This window comes from Stegodyphus dumicola, chromosome 12 (genome assembly GCF_044657685.1).
Source record: "Stegodyphus dumicola isolate Sdum_Otavi_A_Nest chromosome 12, ASM4465768v1".
Lineage (NCBI taxonomy): Eukaryota > Metazoa > Arthropoda > Arachnida > Araneae > Eresidae > Stegodyphus > Stegodyphus dumicola.
In genome coordinates, this window is record NC_140779.1 from 66,538,676 (window position 1) to 66,555,330 (window position 16,655).

The window sequence follows — 16,655 nt, forward strand, 5'->3', positions numbered from 1 at the left end:
TTCTTATATAAACCTATTACATCATGCACATTTTTCTCTTGTAATCTGAGAAATTTTATTAGGAATTCGCTCCTTTACCTTTACATATTTTCGTGGTGTATCTGATAGCATGTCCGGTTAGCAGTCGGATGATCCAGAATTCGAATCACGGTAAATGCAGTGAGCTAATTTTTCGTGCTTCCTGTTCCAAATGTATATCTGATAGCTTTACAGTGGCATCCGATCAAAATGTGTTCGACGGCTTTCAAAATGTGTCATCATCGGAATAGACGACTCGGTCTCATTCCCTTCTCCTCAGTTGTTCTTTAAATCAGGGAGAATTTAAAAAATTGTCGCTTTTCCCACTGCGTATTGTCGTAGTGTAACTGGTGACATGCCCGTTAACTATCGGAAGATCAGGAGTTTCAATCTCGGTGAGGTTTTTCACGTTTCTTTCTTTGGAGCAAACATTATAGCCCAACAAGCTTCTTGCATGCAATTTCCGAAGCTGCTTACCTGGTAGCTTATTTTTGGTATTAATTGCCCAGAGAAGACAAAACCACTTGAGGATATCTGATTTTTGAAGATGTTTCCGCATTATTAGAATCGAATTACAGCCGAACTCTTCCAATAGATACAATGTGCTATTGCAAGTAATTCTATTGTATTATCGTTTATGTTAATAAGGTTGCCTTGCTTTGCAGTAATATCAAATTTTTAAAATCAAACTGTCATCATAATAAATTTAATTTGTTATTTATAAAATTTATTAGCCAAAAACGACTATTAATCTCAAAACCCGATTTTGTCTTGTTTCACTTTTCATTCGAGTCTGTTGGCATTTTGAAAAAGTAAGATATTATTTCTTCATGTTTAATCTGTCTGTTATTAATTAACAAGCCTAATTATATAAAAGCAATAGAATTATTATTCTTGCAAATATATTTTTATTTTTTAATCTAAATAAGTTAATTAAAAATTAATTAATTTAATTCATGATATATCTGATTAAAAAATTAAATATTTTTATAGAATTTATGAATATACATTTTTATTTTTTCATTTTTTAAGTAAACAGAAGGTATATAACATTCCCATGGCAGTCTAAATGTGTATTCACTATAGTGTCCTGTGAAATGTTTCGTTATTTCACCTAGGCAATGTCTATTGATAACTCTACTGTTAAACCATATTAAACTTTAAAAGCGCCCTTTCGGGATATTGTTAAAATCTGAACCCTTTAAGATTATTTTCTTTGTTTTGTTTTAGATTTTTGTTGAATATTATTTGTTGAATATTGTTATTTACAAAATTTTGTTCTTTGTATAGAGTGAGGTTCAAAATCTTTAAGTCAGACCTGTAGAATAGGGTTAAAAATTTGGTCGTGGTCACTTTTCAAAAGTTTAGTCGGAAAATTCTGACTGCTGAATGTGATTCATCAAACATAGAAAAAATTACGTTACAGTGTTTAGCTGTCGTGTTAATGGAAATGCGCAATCTGCTTACTGCTACGGGGTTGTCTCTATATATGGTTTTTAAGTGTTTTCTTATTAAAATGAGAATACCGTTTCTTGAATGAGTAGTTGAATGCGGTGAAATAAAACATTTGCAAATTCAGCAACTAATTCCGAATACTCCGTTCCGTCGATATCGCAAACTGTGTAAAATAAAGACATACAAAAAATACTAATTGATTCCATAAGCAATTTTTCCCTGTTTTTCAATTTTTAGAGAAAATGAAAAAAAAACTGAATTACGAAAAATACGCATTTTAAAAAATTACTTACAATAAAATTTTAATTTAGTAATAGGATTTTATTGAACTAGAAGTAATTTTTAAAAATGCATTTTCTTCATTGTGCAATTTTTATTCTCTAAACATTACAGCATTGATATCTGCATAATTTTGTTTTCCGGTCCTTTCTCTTCGAATACGTCTTTCTTACAACAAATTGCGTTGTTTATCATTTGTCGAATTATTTCTGGATTCAATAATGGGAAAAGCTTCCACAATATGGTCTGACAAGATATCAGTCATTCCAATAATTTTTAAAATAGTGGTTATATTGTTAATTTTAGTACCGGCTCACACTCGTTGTTATCCTTTAGTTCTTCCATAAGCCTTTTTTTTTTATCTGTGTTATATCATCTGTTTCACTTACCTAGTTCCTCCATTTGAGACACTCATTTATGTTAATGGAATGAAACTCACTGAAACCATCTGTTTCCACGTTTCCACTATGTTATTAACAACTTCAACAAAATGAGTTTTAAAAACAACTGAATCATTTGAATATGTTAAAACTGGACTCATACTGCTTGTCGTTAATTCATGCCCTGCTTCCCTCTTTATTTTCGATAACGTCTTTGATGTAGTTCTACCAAAATTTCAATGGGCTCCATTTCTTCTTCAGCGATAGCTATCAGAGATCAAGTACAAACGACTTTAACATAGCAGTGGGGCATATATACAGTGGGGTAATCCTAATAAAAATTAAAGTATGTGTCACATCGCTTTGAAATCGTGTAAAAATAGGCTGCACAAAAAGAGGCAACTGTCTGGGAAAAAATAGCTATCCTTTATGCATTAAAAAAATATTTTTTTTGCACTAATTCGTTTTAACTTTATTTTTATTTTCCTCGATCAAAATTTAGTTTGCTTTAAAATTTTCCAACCGGACTACAATGAGTCCGGACTGATCAAAGCCAGCCTATGCAAGGCATTACTGTATAATATCAGTGTAATACTTGTAGTTAAGGGGTTGGTTTGGTTCTGATTATGGCAAATCATACTGTTACTAATTACTGATTATGAGCTATCTGCTTAGGAGGTTGAGGGATGCTTTCGTGGAAATTTTTCCTAAGGAAAATGGCTCAAATTACCAGTGTTTAGCGGCTTTACCGCTCGGCCGCTGCTGAGCCAGTTAACCGATTTAAAACAAAAAATTAGGATATGCGATCCGAAGAATGTTTTCCGACTTTTTCAAAACGTTTACGGCTTTGTGATAAATCTTTGCACAGATTAAGCTTTTTAAACCGCAGAGGAGACTAGAAAGCTAAGCCTAGCTGTTACTTTTAATATTAAATCTAGTTTGCCTGATTACGGCAAAGCAGCCTAGGGCTATCTGCTTAAGGGGGACGGATGCTTTCGTGGAAGACTTTCTAAGGAAAACTGGCTGGTATACACATTGCACATGGGGAAAACTACGAAAACGCCCAAGCAACCAGCCCGTTCACCTAGAATCGAACCCAGTTCGGAATTACCAGTGCTCAGGGATTTTACCGCTCGATCGCTTGTGGGCATTAAAATCAAGTATCAACATTTAGCCCTAAAATCCAGCGCTTGCTTAAGTATAAGTTTAGTAGGTATGCCATAAGTAACATTGGAGCCATAATTATATACATTATTTCTTGCAAATGTTAGAATAATCCAGTTGCTATGATTCTTGCCGATGGCATTTTACATTTGAAAGAAAAAAATATTGCATTCTTAATCCTCCGTTGTGGAATACATTTAACGGTCGGAAAAAGTTCATCAATAACTCGAAAACAAGCCAGTGTTACTTTAACGGCCCTCTGGTGAAACGGAACTCTCATAAATCCCGCTAAAAACCGCTTTTTATTTTTCAGTCATTTGGAATAGTTTCGCATCCATTTCACCTTACATTTCGCCTGTCGTAATTGTTTAGTTCTTTACTAGAACTCGCGAGAGATATACAGAAAGTAAAAAAAGGAAAAGTACTGCACCATAACAGGCTATGAATAGCTCCAGGTGTTCAAAAGTATGGAAGAATAAAAAAATGGAAGCAGAGGCAGAGTTTGATGAAATATTTTACTTCCTTTCTTCGAAAAAGTTTTCGATAAAAATTGAAAGAAAAGAGAGATAAACAACTTTTAAAGTAGACACTGCTGATGTCCCCACCGAAAACTGCAAATGAAAGAAAAAAATTTTACCAAACCTCATGCCATAAATAACAATTCCTGTGACTTTTCGCGGCCAGGAACTCACTTAAGAGACCCGTTTCACGTCGGAAAGGCCCTTATTACCGGGGGCAGATCCAAGCTTCTCATTGAAAGGGATGTTTCGAGTACGTGGCCTTTTTACCGCAATTGCCTGTAAGTGAAGTGCCGGGAATGAATGAGGTCTGTAACCAGGCTAAGTGCAGAAAGACCCTGGGGAACTGTGGTGCACTGGGGAGGGAGTAGTAGGCCGAGAAACTAAAGGAAATTAGTTGATTGTATCCTTGGGTCTCTGTTTCCTTACAAGCCGGTTGTAATTTGATAAATATTTCGTTCCCGACGCTTCTTAGTTTTAAAAGGAACTGATAGAATACCAATGTCCCAATCCGTTGGTCTTAAAAGTGTTGCGAATTTTATTTGTTTGAATCAGATTGTTTTTTCTCATTTCCACTGCAGGGTATTTAGAAATAAATATTATAACAAATTTAGATATATATGTGAAATGTAAACATATGTGGAGTTAAATTAAATTTAATGAGACATATTTTTAATTTTAATTTCAATTTTTTATTTTATTTATCTATATATTTATTTATTTGTGGATAAATCTTTTTACAGTTTTACCTGATTTTACTTTAAACTGCCTCATATCGAAAAACTTTTCCTTTGTCACGATTGTAAAAAAAAATCACAGATTTGCAAACCTCATGCCATATTGCTATATTGCTACGTGTCTGGCAGTTCAAATTCATAATCTTTCGAACATGCAGACGAGGAAGAGAAATTTTAAACTCTTATAACTGCCAAAAGGGATAATATTTCATGCAGTATTGGACGTAAAGTGACAATATAACTTCACTTAGTATCGAAGATACCAAGATTACTATACAAGATTTTTTTTTCTATTACATTACTGAAAACGTCCCCGATTTATAGTCTGAAGCAAGAATTCTTTACTCCCTTTGTATCTTCGTTTCTCCTTCCTACTTGACGGGTAGTGAGTCAGTGACGCCAAATGACGTCACTGACTCGAGCGATGGAAAGAGTGTCATCTTACTTGCCCACTACCTCGAAAGATACCGCAAAATTCCCCCTACAAACAGGAATAAATATCTAAATTTAATTCTAATTATAAATGACTGCTGAGGTAGCTAGGTCTAATAAACGTACTTTGAAAACACGCGAAGACAAACTTTAAATGCTACAGGAGTATATAAGTTCATTTCAAGAGTTAAAACTGAAAGCTCTTTTGTTGAGCATTGAACTTCTCAGTTCCACTAAAGGCCTGTAATATTATTTTTATTCAAGGCAATGCAATCTAAGAAAAGGCCCTTTTCAGTAACGTTCTTTTAAATCTCTTCAAATAATTTCACAGTCAAACCATGTTTTTTGAATTCCTTCAAAATTATTTAAATTTTGCACGAAACTAACAGAGTAAAACAAACGATATCATTCGTTATAAATGCTTTTATTAACAAAATTTCACATAATAAAAGCACACACCTAATATGTACATATTCAAAATAAAAGGAAGCATTGTAACGTGCAACAATTTTGTTCTCTTTCTCGCGTGTAAAAAAAATGCTAAAATTTGTCACAAGTCTGACTACGGCAGTAAATATCGGTTTTTCTAGATGATCTGCCTTGTTAGCAAAAGTAACATAAAAAGTATAAAAATGACCTGATTGTTATTCAGCTGATAAATGTTAGCGTTTACAGAGTGTCAATATTGCCCAAACGTTTTTTATATTCGCTATACTATTTACATTTTAGATATAAATGTACGAAAATAACCGAATGATGAAGATATCCGTATTTCCCTGGCTGTATTCACCTGTAAAAGTTGTTACTGCTTGGATTGTGAAAAAGGTTCAAAATTTTTTGGTTAGTTTTTTTGCTCTTCTGGCATGCTTATTCACGAAGTTTATACGAACTGCTAAAACATAAAATACTAACTCAGCGTTTTAAAACACTGGAAAATATCAAAATATTTCATTTAATTATTCTGTTTTGAAGATGAGGCTAGCAAAGATTTCCAAAGTAATTTAATATAGAATCCTAGTATATTATAGTTTTAAAACACTTATATTACGTAGATAAGATTTTTTAATGTACTTAAAATTGTGAGTATTAAGATTCCAACTATACAATTAGTAAGATAATATGAGCTTTATTATTATGATCTGATTCTGAAAACTGAAACGTTGTATTCTGTGAACTGTTTTGATGATAGTTTTAAGATATTCAAAGATGAATGAACTTGAGGCATGAGTTGCCTTATTAGTCCAAAGGGGCAGTTTGCCCAGAAGGACTGTTAATTTCGTTTTAGCATTTTGCCTTGGTTCACTATAAATGCCGATTCACTTTTCAAAGTGTTGCCACCAAATATTAGAGCCCTGTATGATATTGAAAGAAATTAATGAATGAAGAATCTGCATGAATGTGTGTATGTTTCTAGCACTGTGATAAAACAACAGTACCTAGAGCTATCATATTTTGAATAACGTACGTTTCCACCCGAATGTGGACATCTGGAATCCCTAATTTGCAATTTGTTTTATTATCTATTTCATATTTTGTAAAACTTTAACGGATTTTCGATTAACAAACTCAATGATTTCAAAGAGAGCAATGGCAACACTGTACGAGGAAAAAAAAATATATTTAAGCGCGTGAGACTATGTATCGGAAATTCTAAAGATATACTCATTTAAAAAATATTTCGCGATATTGCTGTTGAACTGAATTTTATGGTTTAACTGCGAAGAACATGATATTAAATAAATAAAGGCAACACACAAAAACGGCCCCTTGGACGTAATGTAAAATCTGAAAGATTTCAGATTTTATTTTTTTTATTTTATTTTATTTTTTTTTATTTTTTGAAGTTATTTTTTCTTTTAGTTATTATTTATTGTTACTTGAATGTTACTATAACTACTATTTTCAGCGTTAGTAGTGACATCAGCACCTTGACAGAGTTCGCTTATTCGATTCGTTAGAGGACTGGGTGCTTATTAGTATGAAATAAAAGAGCAAATTTTGTGTATCACGTTCCTTCGACTAAACGTAAATCTGCAACTGAAATTCTCAAACACATAGAATTTCATCTATTGAGTAAACTGAAAATACTTACAAAGAAATAACTCTTCAAAAAGGATAAAAATGTTCAATCGATTTTCTGCAGATCTCTAAGCACTCTTAAGCGGACCTTTGTTAACAAGCTGCACTTATAAAAACGCTACTTCGATAGAAAATCGATCAGAAATCGATCATTTTTCACGTTGAAAAAGGCAGAAAATATAGTGAAAATATGTTTTTATCAAACTTTTCTGATAAAAATGAGCAGTGTGTTTTATCTTTCGATCATCGCCCATAATAAAAATATAAAAGTTTTCAAAATACCAGTTTACAATTTAAGTTACAAACAAAGTTTTTTAAAGATGTGAAATGTATATGGAAAAGAATATGCACAAATTTTTAAAATAAACATTTTCAAAACCCAATGATTTACGAAACCGCCATCAACTTCTAGAACTCAGAATGTAAAGGAGAGTTTTTTAAACAATCTCAATTTAAAGTACTAAATGTAAATATCAACAAAAGTACAACTGTCCTGATCCCTTTCTATTCATTGTTCTGATTAGCAATTACTTTGTAAAGAAAGAGTGATTCGTTTAGGGAAAGACTAACACGAAAGAACGTTTCTTCTTTTTCCGTGTATGACAAACAGAATTCTCGAAGTCTAATCTTTAGACATTTTATTCCTTTTCAACTGCAGCCTAATTATTCAGTGATAAAAGATATAAAGACTATGACTGAAAAATGAGAGGATATAGTCTTGAATTTAAGGACGAATTCAAAGAAATATTTTATTGCAAAACAACAGATAAAAATCTGTTAACATCATTAGTTAGGTTTTTGAAAGTAACGAAGCTCAAGACGGATATACAAATAGGGAAAACAACGAGCACCAACCAACCCTTTCGTCTCTGCTTGACCCAGTATTCAGGACTCTTCACCAGTATTCAGCAGTAGTCAGCAGTCTTCACCACTCAGCCACTGGTGAGGTCATTAACATCATTCACCAGAAGTTTGAATTAATCATTATACAGTTCAGAAAATATTTAGGCTATATTTCAGCTATTATCAGCCTATTTTAAAATGCTAGATAGATGATAAGAAATACGTCTTTTTATGAGCGGTTTTAATTTGTGTAGAGGAGCGGAATTCGAGACGGAAGAGTTGTTGAAAGCTCACCGTTTCCTTACTATATGTGGACTTGCAGAATCACTAAACTTTTATGAGCAGAAACCTTGAAAACACAATTATGCCATCGTCTAACATAAAGACTCAGATTTTCTATTTATTGATTGGCTATAGTGGCCACAGCATCTCAATGACACATTGGAGAAAGGATTTTTAAAAGCGGCTGGGAAGGGACGCATCAGTCTCATTTGACCATCGTAAGTGTGGTAATGTCTGTTCCATCAATGTTGGGAAAACCGTTAAGCAATTGACAGTGCTCTTGACCGAAGTAAACTTTGGATCTTAAAATTACAGGAATGTGCTGAGTGCTGCAACACAATGAAATACAGGAAAGGAAGGCTTTTAATTTCTTACAACTTCTGTCAAGAACCTCGGAGTAAAATTGTCTGAAGTTTCCAAATATTTCTTGCTCGCATGCAAAGTGAAAATAAGAAAAAGGAAATAAATCACCTCTTTATAGATAACATAACAGGGCGGTATATTACCACATACCATCTGGTGTACTACAAAATGTACGGCTGGTTATATAGTATATGGTGTACTACGTTTTCGGACTGTTTCTGTTATACTATTAATATCTAAGATAAAAATATGTTCTATGCGTCAAATTATAATTATGTTCCTTTTCTTCCCCAAGACATATACAGATGCGGGAAATAAACATCTATCCAGTTTCGAAAATATTTAATGAAAGAAAATTTATTATCATGCACTCTCACGTGGAATAGACATGGAATGTCTAGTTTGTTTGCTAGTTGTGAAAATAAGTTGTAGAGACCTAAAAAATACTCAGAAACCTGTTTATATAGATTATGCCCATTCCCATGATCATATGATGGGTAGTTATGGTAGAATTTGAGAGAAAAAGAAAATTCTCCGAAATGATGCCCAGCAATGGATAGCCGTCAACGTTTGAACGAAATTATGGGGAAACTAAATTTTGTGCCCGTTTTCTATCCTTAAATTCTCCATCATCTGATGAAAACAATTTTTCATGTAAGGCCACAGTTCTAAGATGTGGCATCCGGTTCCTTCTGAATTGCAACACTGGCATAATCAGCACTTTGGCAGAATTCATAATGAATTGAGGGGTTCCCAGGTTCATCCATCCACCTTGCTTCTCGAATTTGGCTGCCGCCAATTTCGGACTGTCCTCTAATCTGAAACAGTTAATGAAGGATGAGAAGTTGTACTAACGTTGAGGACATCAATAAAATCGTGACACCCAAACATATTCTTATAAATAAGTTCAAGATTAGTTTTTAATATCTGGGAGGAGGAGATCAAGTTTGTGCATTGAGAAGAAGGTAAATTAATTTGAGAAATCGTGACCACAGTTTGCTGCAATGTGTTTTAAAATTCTATACACCAGCAGCAGGTCAGAGACTTTATTGTGAAATCTTTTACGATAGGTGTGGTAACTTTTCTCAGCGTAAATATTACCTGAAATATAAATTCAGCTTTCATTCAATTTGCTCGGTAGAATTCCGAATATCCTTTACATTAATTTAGTTCAGTTACTTTAGTCAGATGTGCAATGAAAATATGTCATTCTTAAATTTTAGAGACATTTGATGGAGTCAGAGTATTTACTTGTACAGTTGCATAATTATAGACATACATATAAATGCTCTTAGAATGCCCAATCTTCTCCTGCTTAGGATTTCTAGGGGTTTTTCAGAGAGATAAGAAAGAATAGAGCATGAAGCTTTAATTACGGTCACTTATATAGATATTTCAGAGTAAGATATTTCAGAGTAAACGTATGCATTCATATGTAGAGAATGAGGCAGTTCATAGTCCTAATTCATCGTCTTAATCGTTCAGAAACAGCATTGCGAAGATATTTTTAGGCAACAGAATTTAGTGCAAAAGATGTTTTGCTTTGTTGTATGCAAATCTCTCATTCACGGCTGGTTAAATAATACACGAACAGGTACACGAACGGTTGGTACACGAACAGGATATTTTCTTCGGGTATTTTCAAACTCGGTAGTACCCTCTCATACGTTCCATGACATGTAGCATGCATTAAATACGGAAAATAATCGATAACATATATACACGTATAGGGCAATAATCGTTTAACATAAATATAAATGCACAAAGTAATAATTGATAAATAACATACAGCAAGACATTACCAGCAGTAAAATGTAAAGCATTCAATGTGCATTTCACTATACTCTCTCTCTCTCTGTATTTATATGTTAATGAAAATGATAGATTCTGACGTTATTTTGTAAGGACAATACTTTCATTGAAAAGTACTGATAGTATACTTTATACTAAGTATCACGAAATGTTTTAAATGAAGAAGGATAATAAAAAGCATTTCTATCTGCGTCACGTAGTACACCAGAGCGAGGTCTTCCCAAACTGAGGCAAAATAGCCCATACGCGGGTATAATGGTCCCCTACTCTGAACGCAATCCTGCAAGGCCGAAACCCCCAAGGCTTTATACAATTTTTAACATCTAGAGATCATACAACCCGAGACAGACTTGACGGTACCTTTACAGTCCTTGTCGAGATGCATGGGCCACCGAAGGAACAGTGGTTTTAGTCCTGTGAAGGTAGCTAATCTCTGTCCACTTCCAACATATGGACGTTACGAGTTGCCAGCTCGTGGGACTCCGGCTCGATTAGCCACATAACATTAATATAAATCACAATGAAAAAGGTGCCTACGTTTTCTATGGATTGCTCAAAAATGAATAATTAAATGGCAATTGATACTGTGATACTAAAAATGAGAAATAGCAGGCACTGCTTAGAGAATGAAGGGAGAACATAGGGCACGCATGTGTGTTGTTTTAGCAGGTGTGTAAATAAACCTCTCCAGGAGGTATTATTTGCTGAGAAGAAATCCAAAATAGAAAATAAGACAAATATGATGTGCACCAACTGCAACCCCGTTAATCAAAAACTGATGTGGTCAGCACATGACCTCCCGCCGCCAGTTCCATATTTTAAATTAGCAATGAGCTTTAAGGGAATAAAACAATATTTAAAAAATATTTATAAAAATATAAATCGTCAAACGGCAATGATTGGAAATTTCTATTTTGCCAGTGTTGTATGCTAAAATTTTACCATCATTTGAAGAAAGAAGGGTTGCTCTTTACTTACATTTTGTGCAGTTTCGTCCTTTAAAATTATATGAATTAAATGCACAATTAAAACAAAAAGTAACTGCAATAAATGTGCTTCTAAAAATAAATAAAATTCTTCAAATTTAACAAGAAATTTCGATCAGTTGGATACAGTGTAGGTGAAACTGAGACCTATGCGTGACAGATTTATGGATGTTATTACTTGATGTAGAGGTGTTTATGTGATTAATGTTAATTAACAAACAATTAATTTAACTATGTGTTGAATCGTATGTTAAATTAGTTATTATAATATGCAGTTTGACAAACCTGTCGGCCAAACTTGTCTTACAATGATTCGATATTTTTTCACGAAAATCTGTTAAGAGTTACCAGTTATACTATTATAATAAACTTACACCATTATAATAAACAATTTGATAAACCTGTCGCCAAACTCTTCTTAAAGTGATTCTATATTTTTTCCACGAAAATCTGTTAAAAGCTAAGACATCTGATTGATCATACCTAGTCAAAATCTAATATCTTGTTTCCAATAATATAAGAATTTTAAAAACCAAATTTGAGAAGTTTTGGATTATGTCACATTATATTTTTTTATAAAAATCTGTTTAAAGCTTCAAATTGAGTGTCGCTTCTGATTTATCAATTTTAGCTCAAATCTGATATATTGTTCCCATTGGTACAAACTTTTCCAATGCCAAAAAAAATGTTTATATTTTAGTACCGTTTTCCATCAAATGCTGCTATGAGCTTCAATTAATGTCCAGATTTACCCAAAATATAATCAAAGCATTATATGAACTCAGAAAGCTTAAATACAGAAAGCAGAAATTTTCGGAAGTTTTATATCAGAATTAACATGAACGAGAATGTCGTCCCACACATACAAGACAGGCTCTTACCACTTTGCTGGTTTTTACTTCCTTGTACGAAGTAAAGGAAATATTGTAATCACGGAAAATTTCAGGTACCATATTTCTACGAAAATATCCATTTTAACTACTATCGAATGCAATTTAACGATGTTTTTGCGTGACATCTGTACGTATGGACAGAATAAAGGGCTCTTTTTCTCCCTAAAAAATTGTACTTGTTCACCTCCCTTTTTAGTGGCAATCGGACGCACCAAAATAAATATATATACATATACCCACTCTTTTACTCGGCTCCATGAGCTCAGTTTTTTATTCTTTATGTTCTTATTGTTATTCTTATATGTTTTATTTCAATCGGCCGCATCAAGTATACAGACACAGGAGGATCGGGGCTGTGCCCTTATAATAATAATAATATCTGTATATATATATATATATAAATCCCCATCCTCTTAACCTGCTCGGTGAGCTCTGTTTTTTATTCTTATATGTTAGTAAATTATTCATTTTTGGCTTTAAAAATGATTGAATTATGTTGTTCTTATCTACCGGTTAAGATTTTTATGCCTTTAGTTAACCTGCATGCAGTATTTGTAGAATTATCAGCAATTTAAAATTTGCTTAAGTGCGGCTAAGTATTTTTAATCATAGAAGTTATATTTGTTTACATTTGAAACTTAGCAGAATAGTGGATTTGTTGCCAATCTAAAGTTGTTCGCATTAATAACTGTTTCTTTTTTATTTGTCTAATTTCTTTTATACGTCGTTTTAGATTTATTATAGTGTTTGAATAGAACATGTGGCAACGATTAGATAATTCTTCAAATGATATAGTTTTTTCGCATTCTGAGTTATAAAATGAAGGAGATGTAATGCTGTTAAGTGAACCTGGTGCCAGAGTGTCGCTATCGTAAATAAATATAGTGAATTTTAAGGAGTGCATTTTTTCTATTGTGGTTAATGCGCTATCGACGAAATAGATTTAATTTAATTGAATAAGTTGAAATGAAATGCAGGAAAAATGCATATAATTGAATATTCCGTCCAAGCAAGTCATGTGATGTACATATCAGATTTTTGACTGAGATGTAGTGGCAACGACAGAAAAAATGATGAATGTTCTTCTACAAGCAAACGAATTATACATTGCTGTAAATACAATTTTTCGTGTGATGCAAAGTATTCCAAGTGTCCTGTGGATGTCTTGAAGGAAAGGTAAGTAGAAACGTTTTCTTATCAGATACTATTTGATGTTGAAGATAAGGTTAGGAAAATCCAATTTAGAAAATTAACAAAGCAGGCATCAGTGTAAAAATAGCACAAAGTGCGTTGTGGGGAATCCTAATTCGTGCTTTTTCACTGAAACTTCCCTACAGAATTTTAGGACCGAAAACATTATTTAGGTATATAGATTGGTGGGAGGTAAAAAGATTTGTCCTTCAGTAAACCGATAACGGATGTATTTAGGCATATTATTGAGACTTACTGAAACATTGATGTGGAGCAACTGAACGCAATAAAAATAATAATAAAAAATAGCAATTATGATATTGCGTTACAAAAAGCGAAGTGCTTTAAATCTTAACTATGCGCATTTTCTTAGTGATATGTCGTTCATTTACCACAGTTAAGAGGCTTGAGTACACTATCCTCTGCTTAGGACAGTTTTATTAAAAAATCACAAGTTAGAATAGCTATGAAACCTTTATTTAACAAATTAGACAATTTGCTTAGCTAAATAGAATACAAATCAAAATTAACCGTCTTCACAAAAATTTAAATCGAAGTGTTGAAATAAAGAACTTATAAGAATCTCATTTATAAGTTTTAAATAGCAATTAGGCTTACCTATTAATCAATATTATCAGGAGTATATCCCAGAAAAAAATATAACATGCTGAAACGGATGAGGCACAAATACAGTGTTAGCACAAAACCTTTTTAAGACTTCTTTTGCATCTGAAACACACAGGTAAAATCCTCTCTCGCTAATATATCTATTGGCGCCCGTTTGCTTTAGACGTTGCTGAGTTTCATTCTGCAAAAATGGCACAAATTTACTCTAACAGTTAGTAACAAAATATAAACATATTTTATGATTCTTCCTTGTATATCTCACGTAAAAAAGCACTTTGCTGCTCTAAACACAATAAAATAATTACTGATGTCTTATCAAAATCTTTTACATAAATATTTATAACAAATTCGATAATTTTAAAGCAATTTATGATGTTTCTGCCAAAATAATTTATCCTTCATAAGATTACTTAATTTTGAATAATCAAAACAGACAGATATCAAAATCATTGTTTCTAAATTAAATACTTTTTATTAAATATTACCTCAACGAAAATTTTCAAGAAAAAGAGCATGATCCAGCAAAAGTTATCTATTTTAATATCATACAGATTAGAGGGTTAAAAATGTAGTAAGAATGAAAAGTTAAAAAGATCATAAAATAAATGAAAGTTGTATTATAAATCATTATGGAGGATTTTACTGTCTTTCTAGAGAAAATGCCCAACAAATATTCTGTAGTTGAGAATTTTTTGTGTTGAGCTCACTCGTTGCTTTTTCTTTCGTTAAAAACGATTGAGATTTTAATTTATTTACTTTTAGTTACTTCTCTTGCTTTACAGAATTATATTTCTAATATCTATCCAAAACGAAATGAATATTTCATTATGCAAAAAAGGAAGAAGAAAATTTATCAATGCATTTTAAACAATTAGAAAAATGTAGGGAGAAATAAATGGAATAAATAAAGAAATAAAAGAAAACATATAATAAAGAAAGCTAATTTAACAATGAAGAAGAAAAATTAATTCTTAAAAATTATGTCTTAAGAATTAATTAAATCAGAGGCATTTTTTAGTTTTACTTGCTCATTAGAATACTTAATTAAAAATACATGTAATGGACATAACCTTAACCCTTTGACACGGGTTTTTTTTAAAAACTGAAAAACATATACGGCATATGAAAAGCAAACATATTCACTTTAATTTGCTCGCTTGGGTACCATTACTGATTCTCATACTTGTTTAGAAACTTGAAAGGCACTAAGTTAATGTAATTTATTTCTCCTGTGCTTGAATTCAGGTTTTTTTTTTTTATTTTTTTTTATTTATAGCTTAAACAGGACTTTCATTTCATGTCGAGTGTTTGGTGTAGTAAACAGAAAGCCAGTCTATGCAGGCATTACATGGATTTGTCCAAAAGATGCGTTATTACATGCGTCACGTGAGATCGTGAATTACAAGGTCGTGAATTACGTTATTACAAGGTTACGTGAAAGTTTCCTCATCTCCGGAAAGAGAGAATTTGTATGCTCGAGAGAAAGAAACTCTTCATCCTTCCATTCTACTCGTATTTTGAGAATAATTCGATCCGAATGGTGCATGTATATTTGCGCTCATGGTCGCGATTGAAGTGGTCGAACTACAGTAGAATTACGTCAGTGGTTACGATATCTTAATAAAGCTTGATTTCCCTCAGTGTGAAATGGCTACCAGTTGACTTATAAAAAAATTGTATATGGCTAATATGAAAATATGTCCCCTTCAATGAAATCCTTTTTTTTCCTTTTTTCAATGCATGTTTCCTTTCCTTCTTCTACCGCTTATAAACCGATGTCAGTGCTTGCATCGTGATTGCTATGCTCCCTGCAAGCATTTCATTTGCAGTCTGGTAAGCTTCTTTTGAGATTTGACCAAAATTTCTTCGCGATTCTTTGAGGAGACGAATGTGCGATTCATAGCTAATAATGTAGTCGAAAACTAAAGATCTAAGAAACTAGAAAGTGAAGAATCTGAGCCTCAGAAACTAATGAAAGATAGGTATCAACGAAAACCATATCTATAATATTTTAGATAGGAATCTGTGTACCAAAAGTGTTCATCTGGTCAGACAATCAAAATCTCATTGCAGCGTTTTTGTGGTATTTTGAAGCTAATGAGAGAAAGTGCTTGTCATAAAGGGCCTTAGTAGAGGTGAGATACGAAATTATTGATTCAGGACCACAATGTACCAAACCACAGTCAACGATGTTTGGAGAAAATGAAACTTGCAGTGATCCACATCTGATACACTGAAATGATTTTTCTTGGTTTAAAATTTCTATTGGAGAAACCACTATTTTTATTTACTAGTGTGTGTTTTCAGGCTAGTAAATAAAAATAGTGGTTTCTCCAATAGAAATTTTAAACCAAGAAAGAAACCTTTTTAGATATGCGTCGATGAAAATTTTCAGAGAAAATACCCAATCATAATGTAAGCAGTGGCCATTTGTGCTTAAATATAGAAAGAAACGACCTTGAAGTACATTTAGATTTTTGGTAGGTTCTTTATGATCAATGAAATACTAATTTCAACTCAGACTTCGATTGGGATGGTTGAGTAAGTTTCGCATATGGAACCAAGCTAAAGAAAATATCAGTGAAAGAGCGAGAAA

General features: G+C 32.6%; 1 protein-coding gene across 1 annotated transcript in view; it reads right to left on the reverse strand.

Moving 5' to 3' along the window:
* Positions 1–13,934: 13,934 nt before the first annotated feature.
* The window catches only part of LOC146993682 (uncharacterized), an 83,395-nt gene continuing 80,674 nt past the window's right edge, over positions 13,935–16,655 (reverse strand). The window contains exon 2 of the mRNA XM_085806513.1: positions 13,935–14,240. The gene's annotated coding sequence lies outside the window, so the exon portion shown is untranslated. The remainder of the gene's footprint in view (positions 14,241–16,655) is intronic.